Genomic DNA, 21,826 nt, shown 5'->3' with positions numbered 1-21,826 from the left:
CCAGGCCCGGTCCACTCCTCCCCCGCGGGGGCGCGGCGCGGTCCGGCCAGTCGCCTGGGACCTTGAGTTGTGCGGTTGGGGCAGGCGGCCCCGCGGCAGGAGTCGGGATCCCAGCGGCCCCCCTTCAAGAGCCCGGCTCCCCTCGTCCTGAGAACTGCGAGAGCCCAAGAGGCAGCCCAGGACAGCGGCAGGAACGGCCGCAGGAGCTTCTCCTGGAGCCTGCTGAAAGAAGCCGTCACGCGTGGATGCGGCGGGAGCCCGGACACTCGTGGAGCCGGCGCCTCTTCTGCCCTCGGGCGCCTTATGGCTTGAAGGTCAGCCTTGGGGCTAAGGTCTGGGTTCAGGGAGGGAGGGAGGCAACCACCCCAGCCGGACTCGGACCTTGGGAAGTCTTAGGCATTAACATGTCTCACAGAGAGGGCTTGACTTTTGGGGAGGGAATGGAGTACGCGAGAGGCAGAACTTTGGCAAGCGCCAGCTTCAGCCAGGGGTCCCAGTGACCCGTGGCGCCCCCTCGGAGCTCGGGGCTTTCCATTGCACCGTCCTCGTATGAACCTAGTGGGAGCCCAGGGCTGGGGCAGGAGCTTAAGACACTTCACCAGAAGAGCATCCTCCCGAGACCAGAGGCGCTCTAGCGGGGGGCTCGCTCCCAGAGTGAAGTGTGTTGAACCCGGGACTCATTGACTGCTATCTTAATTGTTTACTTCCTCCCCCGGAGCCTTAGGTAGGTTTCCTCGAGGGGCAGAGCTTTTGAATCTACCAGACCAGGCTTGGTACGAAGATCCCCCCCCCCACACACACACACACAATACTCTCTTCAATTTCAATAGGAGCTTCATTAAAGGACCCCCGCCCCGCGCCCCTCACTCGGGGAAGGTGGTCTGAGATCGGCTGTGACGGCGCCAAAAGCCAGGAAGAGTAAACAGAGTAGGGAGCAGACAAGGGGCGCTAACCCGACAGGCAGCGATCCTAAGGAGCCTGCTCTGCTTTAAGCAGGTGCTGACCCCAGGCTGGGACCTGACTTCAGGCTGAAGGAGTTGTGGAATCGGTAACCATTAAGATAGGTTGCTCCTAGCAACTCAGCATTCGTTCCTATGTGCTGAGGCCTCGTCTTCACTCCCTTTCTCTCTTCTATGACTCTCAGCCAGTCTCTCTGTGGCCTTTTCTGTCTCTGTTGGTTGCACTGTCTCTTCTTTCTGAGTCTCTCTGTATCAGTATCTCTCTCTCTCTCTGCTCACCAGATTTCCACACTCACTAACTTTGTCAGTCCCCTTCAGGTCCTTTCTTCTTTCACATCTTCTAGCTTCCTCAGTCATCTTTGTATTAGAGGCAGCGATTCTCCATAAACTTAACCTGAAGTCAGATTGGAAGCAGAAGATGGGCTCCTAGCTCTAGATTGAAAAGAGACTGATTAGGATTTGTATGGGGGGGGGCAACAAAGTGGTTTGAATAATTGAGGACATCTCATACCCGATATTTCTGACCCGTGAAGGAAACGGTGGGATCAAATGTGAGAGGGTGCATACATAGACACTTCACAGTACTGATCTTCCTGTATAGTACATTTATTCAGGATCCTGAAGTCCCACAGGATAAGTTTCTAGTTGTTGCTGATAGAAGTCCCTAATGATTTCTCTTAGCTATGGGTTTCTGGGAACGGGGTAGGCTAGGTGACTTTCTCCTGGTACCTCACAATTCCTTAGGCAACGGAGGCTTCTTTGAGAGTTTGAACATCACCCTAAAACCTGGGATTTTCATATTAATAGATGTCCAATCTGAGGAACCACAGAGTGAGACCTGCCTCACTCTTAGATCTAGTTCAGGGTGTCCACTGAGATTGCACATTTCTATGGAAGTAGTTCTGCATCTCCTGGATTCATGCTGAAACATTAGGGTAAGAGGGGAGGGGGAAAGAAATTATTGTTTGGCCCTTTTATATACCCATTGCTGTCATTTGGCTACTGAAGGGAGGGACTTGGTAATTAAGGTGAGGACTACAATAACATCAACAAACCACAGCCTCTCTCCCTAATACTTTTGTTTATTTGCTTGTGTCTGGCATTCCATCTGTTCCTCCAGAACCCTAATACTTTCTCTGAACTCAGGTTTTTGCCAGGTGAGAGACTAGAGTGAATGACCTTGAACTAAGCATGTGTAATTCAGGAGTCCCTATCTTATTTACTTGTAGAAGGCCATCATCTTCCTTCCTCTTCCCTCTTCCCTTTGGAAAGAGGGTGTGGAGAAGGGAATCAGAGGCAAAAGACAAGAGGCAAAAATTTTTAGAGTGGAAGCATCTAGTGAAATCATTATCTAAAATTTCTTGGGCTACAAGGAAAATTAAGACATTAATTAATCTACACTCTACTCCCTACAGACATTTCCAGTTCACCAAATGGTAAGGAAGTGAGTTATGGACCACTACCCTAGGACTTCTTCCAGGAAGAAGGACAATATTCCTCAACATTCTGTTCCCAAACATACTGTTGGGTTTCTCTTTTTCCCTAAACATGTCCTTGTTCAATTCCAAGAGTTCAATCGCATTATTGGAATCGCTAGCCTGAGTGTTAATTTCTCCTTTGGGTTCTTTTTTCAACTTTAGAGTTAATACCAATTTTCTTTTCCTCAAGAACGGATAAAACTAACCTTTCCTGAAATTCTGAGGAATGATTAGTACAGGCTTTCAGAGCATCATGTTCCCCAGAGAGATTGTACAGCTCATGCCTAGTTGTCAGTGTGTGCTTTTACTGTATTGATTTGATTCTTCCTACACTGTAGTCTAGGGAGATTCTAGGGAGGTTGACAAGGCTGGTAACAATGCTTGTGGGCTAGTCTGTCTTCTATCTCTATCTGCAAGGTTGAGTTCTTCAGGATAGAAGTATAAATCTAAACCAATGGATGGTGGTAAAGACTTGAATTTGACAGAAACTGTCTCTAGCCTTTTGGGATATTAACTCTAATGGAAGAAGGGGGTCAAGACACCTCACAAAAATTTGATCATTTGTTCCAATGAATGCAATAAGAGATGCTCTCTGATCACCATTCTCTGTGCAAGCCATTGAGTAAGGATAAGAAGGTTTTGATTTTGAATGGCTTTTGCCTGATCTGCATTTAAAAGTAGAATCCATGCATAAGAAACAACACAGAACAATAGGTAAAAATCAGGACTTGGTGAAGGAAGTTGGAGGTTCCGGACTTTTGTGTTCTAATCCTGTCTTGGTCACTCTCACTATTCTGCCCACTCCCATCCCCAGCCCCAATTTCCCCAGATCCTCATTGCTTAATAAGTAAACAATACCTGCAGTTGAAAGTGACTTTGAGAAAGACAGGAGAGTGTCATATTTGAGGTTCCCAATGCAGAGCCAATTAGGTAATAAAGATTTGGAGACCCCAAAATATAGGTGCTACTGTTGCTATGTGACATTTGTGCATGTTGGGAGGGTATGGTCAACCCTTTGAGAGAAGGCTTTTATCTACCTCAGACACCATGCCTTCCAGTTAAGACAGGTATCCCTGGAACCTCTAGTGGACAGATCAAGCAATTTACAGACCTATTTACTATCAACAAGCATTTATTAAAATGTTTGTTATATACCAGTCACTCTAGTAAGTATTGGGAGGATTCAAAGAAAGGCAAAAACAGTTCCTACCCTCAAGTAGTTTTCTTTCTAATGTGGAAAGATAAGTTCCAAGTTCCTACGAGATAAGTTCCAAGAAAGTAGAAAAGGGCCTAGGGTGTCCAGAGCAAAGAAGTGAGGTCTGATGCTTAACCAGGTGAATTTCCTTCTGGTGACAGCGCTAATTGTCATCTTGAATCTCCAGGACCATTCATTCTGTTGATTCTAGGCAAATTCCTTTCCTATTCCAAGACAAACCTTTTGCTATTATTAAAGTTCTCCCAAGAAGGAGATAATATGGTCTTCTTGGTCCACTGTTCTAGTATCTTGCACTCCTGAACCACTTCTAATCGAGATCTCCAGGTTGCTTGGGCAGGGGTGGGGGTGGGGGAGGAGGTTTCAGAGACCAAAGGCCAAAAACTAATCTATAAACCTGGCTTCATAACTGAAATCTCACCTAGTCCTGGCAATATCCAGGGACCACAGCCAGGATGGTCAGCCCTGCCTTTCTATTCCAACATATAGAACCCCTGGATACCTGGGCCACATAGTCATTTGGGGATCTCTTGTGTGATTTTGATTTTAGCCCTTGGAGGAAAACTGGCAGATCTGGTTCCATGTTTCTGTGTAAGCACTGCAGCTCTCTGAGATGCTAAATGGACTCACTAAGCATGTGGAAGTAGCTTACTTCCTGTTTCTAGATGGAAGACTGATATTAATTATCTTTAGTCTTTTTTAATTACTGTAATAGTGATGGAATGCAGAGGTAGCACACCCTTACATCTTCCCTTCTCCCTTCTTCAGTGTAATTGAAGACTTCTTTTTTTAAAAATTTTTTTACAAGAAACTCATATTATCTAAATTCATAGGATTGGAAAATAGCTTGATTGTTGTGCCAGTACGTGTGGGTGGTGGAGTAAAGCCAAAAGATTCAGCTAATTTTTTTTTGCCCAGAAAGAGAGAGACACTTACCTTTCTAAAATCTCAAACTTTCTCTCCTTATGCCCTATTCCTTTTATCTGGCAAGCAGACCCACATCAAGGCTGATGAAATTAAACAACTATCCCTTCCACAAGTTCTCCACAGAAGAATGAGTGCCCTTCCCCTGGGAGATAGAATCATTTCTCTCTATTGATAAATGAATATATACTCTGCCTGTTTCCTCTTCCCAACCTCTACTGGCTAGATTGCTAAGTGTGAAGCCAAAAGTGATGAATTTGGGGCTATAACCATTCTGCTGGTTATCTGACCAAAATTACAGGTGTTTTCTGCCTAATTTTATACATTGAATCTGCAGAAATATACTGACAAAGCAACATTACAAGTAAAAGTTTGTCTTGTAAGAAAAGTGTTACATCTGAGTCCTTCAGTATCATGAAGAGGCTTGATTATAATTCTTAATGACTTTACTAAGAAAGCATAGCATGGGAAAGCCTGTGTTTCCAACTGAGGGTAGAGCCTAGGAAGCCACTGAAAGGCTTTGGAGGAAGAAGAAGGGGCTAGGTGGGTGATGAGAGGATAAAGGAGTGATTTCTCAGTATATATTTTGACATTAAATATACAAAGTATGAAAATTAACAGGAAAATAGGCTGTTATATATACTTGATAACTAAAAGGTACTTTTGGGGAACTTGACTTCTCCCAGGAGGAGATAGGGGATTTCCCTGATTCCCCACTATAGAAGACAGAGAAAGTGAAAAGTGGAGAAGTGAGGACAATTAGATTTCTATGTATCTTTCCAAGTATCATCAGTCAGAACCCAGACAGGGAATGGTAAGTGATCTCAGTATATGAGCACCCCCATTTCCCCAAGGGCCCTATCAACAAGCAGGGGCTGTTTCTGCTTTCGAGTCCTGTTCAATGCCTGGTACGTTATTGCTTATTATTAAATAGCAACCATGGCCCCAAATGACAGCTTCCCTGCAGATGTCTGGAAGCTGCAGGCTCAGTGAGGCTCGCCTGTCATTGGATTTCTCTCCATCGTGTCTGCCTTATGCTGTTTCCATTGCCGAGTGTTTGTTATTGTTTGTGCTCTAAGTGGCCCAGCAGGGGAAAAGCATTAGAAATGAAATTATTTTTGTTACACGCCATATAATTGCATCTTCCCTGTCCTGTAACCCTAGGCAGCAACCTCACCAGCAATTCCCTGGGAATCCTTGGTCTGGAAACAAAAGGTGTCTATTAGAAGTCTTAGAAAATATTAGAAGACCCCCATAATAATGACTTCAATTTATAGGCTTTAATATTTCTAAAGTATTTTCCTTGAAATTGTCTTATGAGGGGCAGCTAGGTGGAGTAGTGGATAAAGCACTGGCCTTGGAATCAGAAATACCTGGGTTCAGATCCGGTCTCAGACACTTACTAATTACCTAGCTGTGTGGCCTTGCAAAAACCTTAAAAAAAAGAAAAGAAAAAAAAAGAAATTGTTTTGTGAGGTAGGTCATAAAATTATTTCCATTCCTATTTCAAATATAGGAAAACGAAGTCCCAAAGAGATAAAGTGACTTATCATACAGCTAGTAAATAGATGTAACTCAGATTGAAGTCCAATATTCCTTTTATGACATGACACTATTCAAAGGTTAGCCTTCTTTACTCCCATAGTTGATCCAAGCAAGTAGAGAAGGGAGAAGTAGGTGTGCATGAGCTAAAGACATCATAAAATTCTCATCAGTTGTGAGAGGCAGGTGTATAGGCTAGATAACTTCCTAAAGCCCCTTAGAATTCTGAAATTTAAAGGTTTTTTTAAGAACCTATTTTCAATGAATTTGCCCTGTATCTCAGATATGGGACCAACTGGATAAAGTACAGAGAAATACTCCCTAATTCATAACAAAGACAAAAGAATAGACAAGATCAATTAAGTAATCTATAATCAAGTAACAATGAAGTAGCATTAATTAAGTACCTTCTACTTACTGGTGCACTTTAGATGAGATAAAAGAATTTTATCCTTCTGTATTGTGTTTTCTCTTAACTTCTAACTGCTTTGGGAAGGGGGTTTTAGACTTGTTGATGCTTCTGACGATACTTGTCCTTCATTCTTGAAAAAGACCATGACATCAGGGAAGTGATGCCATGACTAGTACATGAATTGGATTTGAGTGCAGTACTAAGTCACTGGTCTCACTTTCTTCTCCAGAACCATCTAGGACCAGTGACCAGATATGAATCAAGATGAGTGGAGATGACCCAGGATATGAAGTAATTAGGGTTAAAAGACTTGCCCAAGGACACAGAGCTAGTAAGTGTCAAAAGCCTGAGGCTGGATTTGAACTCAAGTCCTCTTGACTCTAGGACTGGTACTCTATCCATTGCACCACCTAGCTGCCTAACATGATATCACAGGGTTATAGGACTCAGAATTTGAAGAAACCATGAGGATTATTCTAACACCCTAATTTTTTTCCAGATGAAGAAACTAGGACTAGAAATGTGACTTGCTTAAAGTCACAGAACTCAGACTTGAACTTGAATCTTCTGACTTGAACTCTAATCTGTATAACTGTCACGCCTTACATCCCATGACTTTTTTTCAGATCACGTAGAATAAAAGGAACTGGTGAGGTCTAGAGGATGAGTTCCAGTTGCCCAGGCTTCTCTCAAACTGAGTATTATTCTTGAATAATACAAGAAGGCAATCTTCTCCATCTCCATCCCCAAGATTGACCTTTTAGGTGCATGTATATAGGGAAAAGCATTACTTTTGGCCTACCATAGGAATAGAACTGAGTGTTGGAGAGACAGCCTGGTTTAATGAGTTTAATTTGGTTTAATAATTCAAGAGCATGCATCAGAAATAAGGTAACATGGTTCCATTTCTAGCACTGCTACTAACTAGGTATGTATCTTGAACAAGTCACTTCTCTCATCTGGGTGAAAGGGACGAGAGGAGTTAAGGTACTCTTTGTGGTTTCTTTCATTTCATAGGGTGGTAGCTTTGGAACTAAAAAGGATCTTAGAGATCATCTTATTCAGTCTCTTCTTTAGTTGAGGAAACTCAGGCTCTGAGAGAAGGGATTTGACCAAGATTGCAGAAGTTAATAGCAATGCTGCCAGTTCAAAGGCAACAAATGAAATTCAAACTGACTCCAGATCTGTACCATAGTGATGATGGGAATGGGTGAACCCTTGGTGGACACTGTGGATTCAAACAGAATAACATAACTAATTACATAATTGTATTATATTTATATAATTAATACTATTAGTATAGTCAATATAAATTCTGAGGGTCAAGAATATGGTCCTCTAAGGATAATTGGAGAGAAGGTAAATTGTAAAATGTCCATTACCATTCACTGTGGGCTCCAACAGGATGAGAAATGAGGCATTCCAGCTCATTGCAAATTATAACAATTATGTAATTAGTTATATATTAATCATAATTATATTACAATCTTAATTTCTAAAATACCTGGAAGGGCAGAGCTGAAAGTACCTTAGAAATCACCTAGCCTAATCCCATCCTTTTTTTTTTATAGGGAGGAAACTGATGGGCAGAGAAGAGTTGGTTGCTCAAGATTGTACAAAATAGAGAGTGATAGAGCCTGTGCAAATCCTTAAGTAAGATTATAAGAATTCTCAGAATGGAAAGCCCATTGCTGATGTCTACATGATCAAAAATCACCCCAAGGGGAGATTGATTAGTAGAAGTTGTCATGAAATCATCACCCTTCCATTATTTCAAGCCCAGCTTTTCATTGTTTTCCCTCATACCTAGACCATACTGATGGGTATTACATTTTCCATGTATGCATCCTCTTAAGAGTCCCTTTAAATTCAGTGGGACTATATTCCACTGAAGTAAAAAGAAAGAGTTTTTGCTAATATGATCCTTTCTTAGGGAGACCATTTCCTAAATAATACAACTCCACTTACAGCCAATTAAGCCAACTAGTGACAGGAAGGAGCACATCTGCCTCAGGCCTCCTGACCATCCCCTCCCTGACACTAACATGTCCCCTGTTATTCACTTCTTGAATGGGGGTTAGTTTGTTATGGTGACAGAGATAAGCTCTTGACTTAGAGGATAGACAGAAAATCAGGTCCAAACTGATGGGGTACAGAGTACCCTAATAAGAATTTACTTTTTCTGTTTACCTTGCCTTAAGTCTCGTAAAAAAAGCACCAGGTTTACAATACAAAATGACAGATGGAACATAAGAAATGACAATTGAAGTCAGGTCCATTAGGCTCCATATGCCAGACTTCATAAGTTATAGGAGAGTTTGATGGATGGCATTATTCTTGGGGCTTTAGAGATATTCCCCAAACTTCTTTTTCTCTCTCTCCTCTTTAATAGCTTACTGTAGAAAAAATAATTTTCTAGTTATTTCCTATGAATTGGTCTACAGCCTTTTTGAACTCATTCTTTTGCTCTATCACCTTATTAGAATATATTTGACTCTCTGTGAAGAGTAGATACCTTTATTGCTCCTTAAACTACCTCGTTTAAGCTTCAAAAATTGCTTTTAATTGTTATATTCTGAGATTTGTAGTTCATTATTTATGATCTTCAATCTTGGTGTGTGTCAACTGTTATCATTCCAGACTGGAGTTTTTTTTGCTTTAGGTCTACCTAGAAACTACAACTTGCCACTACCCCTTCCGCCTCCCCCTCTGCTATTATGATTATTTTACAATAGAAAGAATTCAATTTGTTGAATAAATGAAGGAAGAAATGAGTGATGACTTTACCACAGCATCAATATTTCATCTTTTTTTCTGCAATGGTTAAAGCAGGAGAATGTCGGTGTCTTATGGACCTGTGGCCTTTGACTATGAATCTTTCAAAGTTCTGTACACAGTAGAAAGTGACTTACATTTCTTTTTTTTTCCCCCCAATTTTTCTAAAAAATTCCAATTTTATTTTATTTATCCAATTACATGTTATGAAAGTTTTTCAACATTCATCCACATGCATTTGCATATTTTCAAGTTACATAATTTCCTTCTAACTTCCCTTCCCACATCCCTCCCTCCAGTGATGAGCAGTCTGGTGAATATTGTATATACACATTTATGTTTAACATGTTTACAGATTAGCCATTTTCTATATGAATATAGGAAAGAAAACCATAAGAGAAATTTTAAAAAAGTGAATGTAGTGTTCATTGGGCTGAAAGTGGGTGCTTTGAAGATTCATATAGTTGGAGATCAGGGATTGGGATTAGATCTTGGCTTAAACCCATCACTGAGAGGTATTTCACCCTTGGCTGCCTTGAGAAATGATAGTTAACAACCCTAACCCATTTTCTTTCTCTAAGAACTTGGCACTACAAATGTAGAAATCCTTGAAAACTAGGAGATAGTGTCATCTGAGTTGCATAAGGTCCAACCTTGCCAGGAACTGAAGGAAGGGATGGGATGATATTTTCCAATGACTTCATTCCCTCTTTTTTGACTGAGAGGAAATATAAATTATTTTATTTGCAGAAAATGACATAATCTGGTTTCCTAAGAATACACAAGATATTTTATATCTCATTTTATAGATTAGGAAATTGAAAATGAGAGAGGTTCAATGACTTGCTTGGGGGGTCACACAATGTATTAAGAAGGATTTGAACATATACATGTTGAAGAATGATTAAAGTTTAAAACAACATTAAGACTTTGGGGACCCCTCGTATATGAACATACAAGATATTGCAACTAAGATTCAGAAATTTTAAGTAAATTACTTGAGGGCACACAACTGATAAGTGTCTGGGTGGGATATGAACCCACAATTTATTTTCAACTTAATGCTTTAGCCTTATGATATGATGTCTCTCAATATTTTCAAAGAATATGAAGTGTATATGTGAAATCCAAGTGATAGTGAGTGGACGCTACTCTGTAGAAGGCACTTTCCTAGAGCTGGAGAGAGAAAAGCAAAAGTGATTTTTCTCAGTGTGAATCGAGAGCCCTCCCTGGCTGGGAGTCAGGAAAATTTGGGTTCAAATTTTTACTCAGACCTTACTAGGCAAGTTATCTAATCTAAGTCTGCTTTGATTTCTTCAACTGTAAAATAGGGTTAAGCTTATAATCTTTTGAGGATAGGGAGATTTAGCATATACAAAAGTAAGACAATACAATGTAATTTCAAGATGGAGAGGGTGCTGAAGCCATTAGGAAAGGCTTCACAAAAAAGACAGCCTCTATTCTCTGCTTCATATAAGAAGCAGTCTCTAAGTTATTCTTTGAAGGTAGTAGCTAAGGTGGACATGAAGAGAGACTGTTTTCTAACTATGGGGGGCCACATATAGCAAAGGATTGTAGATTAAATATGCCGTATGTGGGGAGTAATTTTCAGGATACTTTGACTGAAGCAGAGAGTGCATGAAGGCAAGGAAAAATAGATAGCAGCTAACTGTGAAGGATTTTAATACCAGAGAGGATTTTGTATCAGAGGCAAGGAGGAACCACTGAAGTTTTTGACTAGGGCAGATCTATACTTTAGGAATGTTAATTTGCAGCTATTGGGAGGATGGATTGGAAAGGGAAGATACTGGAGGCAGGGGAAATAATTCAAAAGACCAGGTGAGAAGTGATGAACCTCTCAACTAAGAGGTTGGGTAAATGTAAAGAAGGGAATAGAGATGGAAGATGTCAAGAGATGATCAGCAATTCTTCCTTCCTGCTTGGAAAGGGGGATGAATTCAAGTTAAAATGGGTCTTAATGGTACATAATGGACTTGATCTAACCCATAAGTGAAAAAGTATTTCCACTAGAAATATATCATCCAGTCTATTATTAAAGATGTCCTGTGAGGAAAAGAAGTAAAATAAATTTGCCAAGTGCATAATTTCAAATAACAGAGCACCAATCAATTGCTTGCTATTTTTGCATTAAGTATTTTCTATATGTTGGATACTATGCTAAGTGTTGGGGCTACAAACTCAAAAATAATACTATCCTTACCCTCAAGGAACTTACATTCCATGAGGTTCTTCAACATGTCCAGAGGTTAGTAACAGGATATATATCTACCCATAATAAATTTGAAATGAATGGAAGTAATTGCTAACAATTAAGTGAATCAGGAAAGACTTCTTGAAGGAATATTGATGGGGGAGGATGGTATTTCTATCCAAAAATGGCCTTTATTTAGCCATAGGGACTATTATCTAGCCCTACTCCTAATCACTTAGCAACTTACCCTTTTCATGTACTACTCTACCATCTAAAAACTCTAGAATTGTCTATTTTATATCATATATTTAAATTCTAAGGGTATGATTTTGGTGAGAGGGATTCAGTCACTTTCTCTTATCACTCCAGAAAGAATTGCCCTATAGTTAAGAACACTGGCTTAGTTACCTCTTAGTCAAATAGTGACTACACATATTTATCAGAACAAGAAAGTAAAATAGTAATTGGTGAAGTCATTTAGATTTATTTGGGCAACAATATACCTAAGATTTAGAGGGCTCTATGATCCAGGAACAAGAGGATAACTTAATTCAACTGAGGTGAGAATGATCTCACGGAATTGTAGCCACTGGCTACTTGGGTTCGATTCTGCCTATGAGGAATCATTATTCAGACTGGGAAAGCATGTGTGGAAATAAAACAAAAATGTATTAAAAAGGTTACAAGATATAGTAAGGGAGAGAGAGAGAGAGAGAGAGAGAGAGAGAGAGAGAGAGAGAGAGAGAGATAAAAGAACAACAGCCAAGCAGCCTTGACTGAACCATGGTCAGAGAAGACTGAGCTGGCCCTGAACTGGAGTCCAGCTCATGTTTTTATGTCTTGCCTCTCACCCAGAGGGCAAAAGGTGGACTCCCTTCCCCATACTCAACCCGGAATTAGGTAGAGGGTAAAGGCCAAAGAGATCAGGATACAAATTTTACATTATACAGTGGTACTTTAAGAATGGGGAGGTTCCCAACCCAAGATTACAATTATTTCTGTTACAATCATAATTCTCTACTTCAATTCAATTTATATCTCAAGAGTCACTTTACATCTCCACCCAGATTCTTTCTGTTGCATTCAAATTCTCTTCATCTTCCCCTGCATCACAATGAGTTTATCTCAAGTAGGCTCTTATGATACTGGCACTAGGAACCAGGTTAGGGGTCCCTGCTTTTCCTGACATGCCTGTTCTCCAAAAAGTCTTCCATGCATCACCCAATGTTTGTGCCTTTTTCTTTGTTCCATCTCTCTCTCTTTTTCTCCTTCTCTCTCCCCCAAATCTCATGAGAATCTTGTTTCATTTTTTGCATATACATAAATGTTACAGGGCTATCCTTTGGAATCACCTTTACTAGGTGGGGCTATATAAATAAATTTACATATATATACTCATCAACATATTATTTCCACCAGAAATAAGGAAAGACATATTTTTGGGGAAAGATAAAACCACAACTTGTTTGGAATCAAGAACATTGTCAACTTAGTTTACTTTGGATTGCTTGCTTTGAGCAATAAATGCTCTTCTAATTCTTCCCATATGACAGAGTTTTGCCTGAGGAGAACTGAATTTGATTCCCTGACTAGAGAAGGAAGAGTAGGGATTGCTTGTCATTTGGAAAACAGTGGTACTGGGAGTATAATGGGTGTGCTACTGTTATGATCAAGGCCAATGATGTACTGATGGACATGCTTCTCTTTCTCCACTAGGAAAAGATGTTTAACTTTTGAAAAATGGGAGTGGGGAACAATTCCTTTCTCTCCCTCCCTTAGTGAAAATAAGACACAGATAAGAAAATGAGAAAGGGGGAGAGAAAAAGAGAGAGCTGGATTAGAGGCAGAAAGAAGGGAAAGACAAGGTGGGGGGTAAGAGAGAGATGATAATAATAGGTAATATTCATAAAATGCTTTCAATTCAATTAGGCTGACATTTTTAAGTACCTGATATGTGTCTGCAAATTTTAACTGTAGGTATTATTAATGTTCTACTTTTGTCCAAGGGCTAATGAATTGATACGTTATTGGAGAAAATGAACTCCATCCATAGGACATTAGTCTTGGAAATGAAAGCAGAAAACATTTAAAATAATTCATTTTGACAGGTGGATGGTTCACAGGTTCAAATAAACCCTTTTATTTACCTCATTCTATCCTCATTGAAATAAATAAAGAGGCAAATAAAAGGATTAGTACTTTGAATTTTATCAAGTACCATAGGCTACAAGAAATAGTATTTCATGGAACAACTCACCATCTTGCCTTGAAGTGCTCATGAGAAGTGTAAGCAGTCAGATAATCAAGAAGACAATTGCAGTTGTTATGCATAAAGAAGGAAAGCAATCCTAAAATGAACTTGACAAGATCCTCTAAACTAAATGAAGCATATCTTCTTACTCGGTTTCTTTAATGCAAAGGCAGTCACAGGGAAAAATGGTCAGGATCAAGAAATAAAAGTGGTCAAAGGGAGAAAAATGAAAATGAAGATCCTGCATGTAACTGCAGTAGCTCCACTCCATATCTGTTTAAACAACTTTTTGTCTCTGAAAATAGTAAATAGTAAAAAGACATTGCATCACCATTTCTTAAAGAAGTCTAATTAAGGCCAAATAATTGCTGCACTGAGGAGGCTGAAGAGGTCCTGAAAATACCCTAGCTTGCAAATACCTGGCACCTAGGAGGTCCAGTGGATTGAATCCTTAGGAAGACCTGAGTTCAAATCCTGACACAGACACTTATTATTATATTACTTCAGGCAAGTTGCTTAAGTCAGCTTCCTCAACATAAAATAGGAACAAAAATAGCACCTATCTCCCATTGTTCTATAAGGATAAAATGAGATAACATTTATAAAGTGCTTAGCAATACTGTCTGCCCCATAATAGACACTTAATAAATTATTTTCTTCCTTACTTCCCCCCTTCCTTTTTTTTTTTAGGTTTTTGCAAGGCAAATGGGGCTAAGAGGCTTGCCCAAGGCCACACGGCTAGGTAATCATTAAGTGTCTGAGATCGGATTTGAACCCAGGTACTCCTGAATCCAGGGCTGGTGCTTTATCCACTGTGCCACCTAGCGCCCCCCTCCTTCCTTTCTTCTATCTCTGTCTCTTCTTCCTATCCTATTCTTTCTAACCTTCCTTCGTTCTCTCTCCTTCCTTCCTTTCCTATTCTAACTAACTTCCTTTCTTCCCTCCTTCCTTCCCTCCCTTCACTTTTCCCTTCTCTCCTTCTTTCCTCCCTTTTACTCTTCCTTCCTCCCCCTCCATTCCTTCCTTCCTTCCTTCTTCTTTCCCTTCCTCCCTCCTTTCCTTCTTTTTCCCTTCACAAATAGAGAGATATGACAGTCAAAGGCAATGCAAGAGTAAAAGCTCAATGTAAGAGTTACAAAGAGGATGACAGAAAATTATAACCAATGTGCCTAACAGGTCAGTGAAAAGCAATTGAAGTGAAAAAGATTCTGGAGAGAGCTTGACTTGAGATCCAGCTTTGCAAGCCCATCGCAAGAGCATTTGAATTAGGAGGAGAGCAACAAAGAGACGTGAAATGATATAGATCTGCTGGCATTTGTGGAAACCTAGAATTTGATATTGGGGATGTGTGTGCTGCAATGGGATATGGTCTAGATTTGTAATCAGAAAAACTAGGTTCAAATTCTAGCTCTACTACTGATGATTTTAGGCAAGTCACTAAACTTCAGTTTTCTTACCTGTAAAATGAAAGGAATAAGTATTTATAGAGCATCTAATATGTGCCAAAAACTTTTTTTTACGAACAAATTTAATCTCATTTGATCTTCACAATTACCCTGAGAGGAAGGTGCTGTAACTGTTCCCTTCCATTTAACAGATGAGGAAACTGAGGCAAACAGGGGTTTGTACAGGGGCAGACAATTAGTAAATATCTCTCCAGACTTAGTGCTCTGTCAAATGTGCCACCAGTTTGCCTTTAGGAGATTGGATTAGATGATCATTTCTAACTTTATGATGATCCTATAGCTGGAACCAACCTAATATATCACCCTATCCAATTCCCCTACTTTGCAGAAGAGGAAACTAAAGCCTAGAAAGTTTATAAGTGACTTAACTAGTATCACACTCATAGAAAGCAACAAAACTAAGACTGAAAACCAAATTCCACCACTATATCAGTACCTGATATGAGAAAATAGTAATGACATTTAAAAAGAGTCAAGAAGAGTGATTCTGACCAAATAGGATCACAGCATCACAGAATGAGAACTGGAAAAGACCACAGAGTCCATCTCATCCAGCTTTATGGATAAGGAAACTGTGTCTGGGGAGTTTAAATAACCTATCCAATATCATACAAACTGTAGTTTTTAAGAGATCAAGTTTCAGCCCTAGGATTTAGACCCTCAAGCCAGGGTTCTTTCTCCTTAACAGCGCTGTTTACAAACAGAAGAAATCTTTGCTAGAGGTAACTTTGCTCTAAGGTAGTTAGAGGTGAAAGTTCAAAATGTATCAAACAAGAGACATTTCCAAAAGAATGGAAAAGATAACAGACATTATTACTATCCCCAAAAAGGTGACTGAGAAGACACCAGCAATTACTCATCAATATGCCTCCTTTCACATCTCTCTAGCATTATTTGGAGAATAGCCTGTGTGAGTATGAAAAGTATCTTTGATAACTGGAGTACCAAGGACAAACTATCCAATATATTGTCATAGGCAGTCACCATATCAGATTTTTTTGCTTCATTGATTACTTTGTCACAAAAGACAGTTTAATCTAGACAGGGGAGATGTTGAATTGACTGTGATATAAAGACAAAAGTCATCAATAATTTTTTTCTGTTCTTTTCTATGCTTCTTTTTTTTTTTTTAAAAAAGAGAATATCCTTGATGAAAGGGATAGGCAGGCTTTTAGTAACAATTTTCTAAAGTATCTTCAGTTACATAGTCGACTGAAAGTAATATGAGGTCCTACTAAGTATATTGTTTGTTGATTGACAAAAAAATCCTATATTTGTCTCAGTAGAGTAAAATGCAGTCTCAAAGACTCTTCTCAGACAAGGCATCTTTCATGCATATGTTGGGGTCAAAAGAGATTCCATAGCAGATGTAACCACAGAAATAGCTTTATTCAGCAATCTGGTGCATTTCTATATCAAGTGAGGCAGAAAGCAAGAAGGTATGTCTCGCACAGGCTCTGCTGCTATCTGGAAGATGAAATGCACAAAGTCCAAATGAAGAAGAGGTTTACCTATCAATGATGAAATTTTCTGGATGTTCTCATCTCAAGATAATTGCAATGAGCCCTGAAGCACCATGAGGAGCTCTTAATGAGATCCCCTTGTCACTTGATAGATAATTTATAGAGGCAAAACAATGGATGAAGACTGTGTCTATGTAATAATTGGCATTTATATATAATGCCATGAGGTTTGCACTTTATATATTAACTCATCTGATCCTCACAGCAATTCTAGGAGGTAGTGCTATTTTTAAAAATTAAGTATTATTAAATGAGATTTTATAAAGTGCTTAACATAATATCTGGCACATAATAAACGCTTGTTCCTTGCCCCATTTTACAAAGAAAATAACTGAAACTAAGAGAGTTTAAATGCCTTGCCTAGGGTTATACAGCTAAGCAAGCATCTGAGGCAAGATTTGAACATAATTCTTCCTGACTCCAAGTCCAGCACTCTTTTCCACTGTGTCCTTCTGCCTCCTATTAAATGCTCTATGTTATATAGATTATTGAAATTCAGTTGAAAGGTAATCAAGATGGTCCATCAGAAAACATATCTTGGACAAAGATCTCAGTAGGATAATCAATAAATCAATAGGAATTTATTTGGCACTTACTAGACTTGGCAATATACTTGGTGATGAAGATGATATAATGGCAAAAGTAAATAAATAAAAGAAATAATCCCAGGTCTCAAGGAGCTTTTTGTTTAGAGCACTGGCCCTGGAGTCAGGAGGACAGGAGTTCAAATCCAGCCTTAGAAACTTGATATTTATTAGTTGTGTGACCTTGGGCAAGTCACTTAACCCTGATAGCCCCATATCCAGGGCCATCTCCATCATCCTGATTCATATTTGGCCACTGGCCCCAGATGACTCTGGAGGAGAAAGTGAGGCTGGTGACTTATCCCCACTCAAATCCAATTCACATGCTTGTCATGACATCACTTCCCTGATGTCATGGTCTTCTTCAAAAATGAGGGATAAACATGATTATTACATTCCATCAGGACAATGAGTCTGGGCTGAAGAACAAGATCATGTAGGTCATATTGAGGAAATTATGCAGCATTTTCAATGATCTCAAATTGTCCATTGCAAAAAGGTTAATTGTTTGAATGCCAATATTTTCCTCTGGCCTTGCCTCCCCAACTCTTTGGTGCCCTGGTTCTACTGTTTCTCGAGCATAAAAAAGGTAATCAGTCCTTGATGATCAGCTTCATTGCTACATTTTTCAAACCTGAGGACCACATGTCAATCAAATATAAAATCTGTATGAAAAAGCACTAACTTATTTCAGAGTCATAACTTGAGCTAGTTTAATGACTGATCAGTCAGGGATGCTGCCAGTCTTCCTTTTTGGTGTAGAAAAACAGACTGTGAAATTGCTCATTATACTTGCTGTCTGAATAATGTGTTTTTGACATTTTGAGATTTTCTCACTTGTTAGGTATTAGAGGACATGTTTACTACATTTTAGCCACACTGAAATTCAGTTGAAAGGTAATCAAGATAGTCCATCAGAAAACATATCTTGGACAAAGATCTCATTAGGATAATCAATAAATCAACAGGAATTTATTCAGCACTTACTAGACTTGGCAATATACTTGGTGATGAAGATGATATAATGGCAAAAGTAAATAAATAAACAAAAGAAATAATCCAAGGTCTCAAGGAGCTTTTTGTTCAAATATTTTGTTTGATATTCCCTGATTTTGTTGGGAGGCAGCTAGGAACCATGGGGGGATAGACTTGACAAGATCTGACAACTTTCCAGGTATGAATTCCTGTTCATCTATGAATTGGACTAGGTAACATATGAGGATTTGTGAATCTGTGATCTCTCACCCTTCCCCACAAAGTTGAATGTTCTCTTCCTTCTTTGGTAAGACTGATGGTCTGTCAACCTCACCCCTATTATAGGTCAGTTTTTACCCTCATATTTGACTCATTCACATTTTAAAATTTATTTTCTTGAGTTCTAAGGTAATCTAAGGTAAGGTAATATGTTCGTACATTTTCTCATTAAGACAAATTCAATGTAACAATCAACTATACTCCAACCTCTTAATTAATCATAAATTATTTGTTTAATATACTGGAGAAACCTCTTTTTTCCAATAGTGGTTACTTAGAGTTATTTAATCCAGGACTCTTCTAAAAATTGAATAATTATTAAAATTAATAAATATATGATTTATTAACACTAAAATCAATAACAAAGAGAGGTACTAATGTGCAATATGTTAGTAGTGAAAATTGTCATGGAAGCAACAAACATGTTTGGACAAACTTAGGGAGATGGTGCAAGATAGAAAAACCTGGGTTGCTATGGTCCATAGAGTCATGACAAGTCAGACACAACTGAACTTCAAAAAACTGAACTTCAAAAAACGGTTGATATGACCATAACCAGAGTGAGTTCATATTCTCACTGTAAAAGTTGGTGACTTCATTTATGAAAACATAATTAGTATAGCAAAGTCTCTTTACAAGAATCCTCTTCATCCTCTTTGCAAGATAATGGTGCATTAAGAAAGAAGATATCTACATTTTCTTTCTGGCTTCTTCATATTTAACTCATAGATCATCACTGATCAGAATTAGACACATATTTTCTCAGTGAGAAATATTTCATAGAATGACAGTTCCAACTGCAACTCCCTTCATTTCCCTCCTTTTTCAAAAGATAGTAGTAGTTTCATTAGAGATTAACGTCTCCATATGAATGGTCTTAAGACTTTAATATATCAACTATTTTATGCAATAGAACAATAAGATGTGATTCTGAATATTTAAAAAGATAGTAACAATTTCTGTAGTGTTTTGCAACAAGGGTTACATTCCATAGGATTTTGTCTGGACATCTCCTTGACACTCAGTAGGTATCATAGTTATTTAATTATGTGCCTTTGTTAGATTGTAAGCTACATGAGAGCAAAACTGATATAAATCTTTTATGGTATTACTATTGCTTAACACAGTGCCTTGAGCACTTATTATATATGCTTATTATATAATTGTTAAAGTACATTAAAATTAAAAGTTTGACTCCTTCTGTGCCCTAAATATTATTCCAGTTTTTATTGTAGTTATTTGTTTCTACCTTATTCTCCCTACTAGAATCTAAGCATCACACAATCAGATCCTATTTGTCATCTTAATATCCCTAAAATTTTAAATGTTATGTCTTAAAGGGTAGAGATGGGCCTAGATTCAACAAACATTACATAGATGTTTAATAAATTTTTGTTGAATTGAATTAAATATTTCTTGAATCCAATTCCATCTCTACCTTTGATAACTGCCATATAATATTTTAACCCTTAATATTCCCTGACAAATGATCATCTAAGCTTAGCTTCAAGGTACCCAGTGTCAGAGAACTCATTATTTTCTGAGGTAAACAATGCAATGTTTTGTCAGCCCTAATACTTAGGAAGTATATTTTTCATGTGTCAACATTTTATCTATGTGACTTCATTCATTCAACAAATCCTGAACATTTGTCAGACCTTTTAGGAAAATATAAAATGGTGCAAGGAGCTGATTAAGAGGGAATACAAGGGAAGGAAAGAAAGAGTGAGAGAAGATGACCACCATGTCTAGGGGAAAGTAAGCTTTACTTCTAGGTTGGGATGCCATTGGATTTTATCAAGTGAGATAATCATTGTAAAGTGCTGGCACAGCACCTTTACATAGTAAGCACTTATTAAATACTTTTTCTTTTCTGCTCCTCCAATTAAATCAAGTAACAGATAAAAGCTCTTGGTTTATTATTATCTTTCTCTTCAGATTCCTTTTTGTTTAAGTTACATAGGCATCTTCGATAGGGAAGAGGTAAATGGAGGGAGAGGCATATGTTCTCTCAATCTAGGCATCTGGGGCCAATGAAAGAAGATGAGAAGAGGAAGAGAATCTTTGGGAGTGTGGGTGAACTTGGTCCACAGAATGTAGAATTGGTTGTAGGGAAGTAAATGAGGTCTGGGAAACTGCCCAGCTTGAGACACAATAGCTATTTCTGCTCCTCCTTCCAAGCAGCAACATCTTCTTCCTGATCACCTGTTCTTAGAACAGCTGTCCTGTTTATTTAATTGAAACCTAATCTCTTGAATGAGAAGGGAAATAAGGACAAGGGAGAAAAAAAGCAATTAGTCCAACTATAACTTTTGGATATAAAAGAAATCACAAATCTGATAGTTCAGCAGTAGACTGGAATTAGTGCCAGCTTACCTTGTCAACTTTATCTCATTCCTCCCTTTCATGCCCTCTTTGCTTTAGTCAAAGTGGATAGCCCCTAGTCTTCTTAAACCCTGTACCACCCAAGTTCCAATAGTTTTGATCAGACTGTGTCTGGAATGTCTTCCCCTCCACCTCTGATGAAGTCCTACTCATCCTTTAATGCCCCACTCAAATGCAATCCCTTCTATGATCTTCATGAGACAAGTTTCCATCTCAGACTTTTGACTTTATGTTGTAACTTGCTAATGCATTTATGATGCAATCATAAGTATTTTAATTCTTCACTGATATCTTAGTTCCTCCCACTAGACTGTAACTATCATGAGGGCAGAGAGTATTTCCCTTTTGTATTTCTGTTAGAGCCTTAGCACAGGGCTCTCCACAGATTAAGTGCTTAATAAATATTCATCGAGTGAAGGAATGAATCAAAAACTACAAAGAAAGGGAAGTCTATCTTTGGGACCAGATGATCCCCTAAAATACAAGAGAAGGAGCTAGAAGGGAGACTGGTAGGGAACCCAGGTACTTGGTAATGACTGACAACAACAGACTTGGGCACCATGAAGACAATGGACTGGGATATAATCTTCTTAGGCACAGGGGAACCTAACTGTTGCCACAAACATACATAATTATTGTGCATATATGTTTAGAGAAAGGAGCTGAGAGACAGAAAAGGGAGAGTCATCAGACATCCCCAAAATTCTAAGGCTAATTTAGGCTATTTGCTTGGGCTATGAGGATATAGATCTAGTTTTCATAGGGCTAGTCATTATCTTCCCAGACCCCCATATCCTTGTGCCCTTCTCTGTTGATTCTACACAGTGGTGACTACTCTCCCCTTGGCT

General features: G+C 38.9%; 1 protein-coding gene across 1 annotated transcript in view; it reads left to right on the top strand.

Moving 5' to 3' along the window:
* Positions 1 to 225: 225 nt before the first annotated feature.
* DRD2 (dopamine receptor D2) overlaps positions 226 to 21,826 on the top strand; it is a 94,036-nt gene continuing 72,435 nt past the window's right edge. Inside the window, exon 1 of the mRNA XM_074188479.1 lies at positions 226 to 314. The gene's annotated coding sequence lies outside the window, so the exon portion shown is untranslated. The remainder of the gene's footprint in view (positions 315 to 21,826) is intronic.

The sequence above is a fragment of the Macrotis lagotis genome, chromosome 1 (assembly GCF_037893015.1).
Source record: "Macrotis lagotis isolate mMagLag1 chromosome 1, bilby.v1.9.chrom.fasta, whole genome shotgun sequence".
Taxonomy (NCBI): Eukaryota; Metazoa; Chordata; class Mammalia; order Peramelemorphia; family Peramelidae; genus Macrotis; species Macrotis lagotis.
Note: the sequence above shows the minus strand (reverse complement) of the source record. Positions and strands in the feature narration are given on the sequence as shown.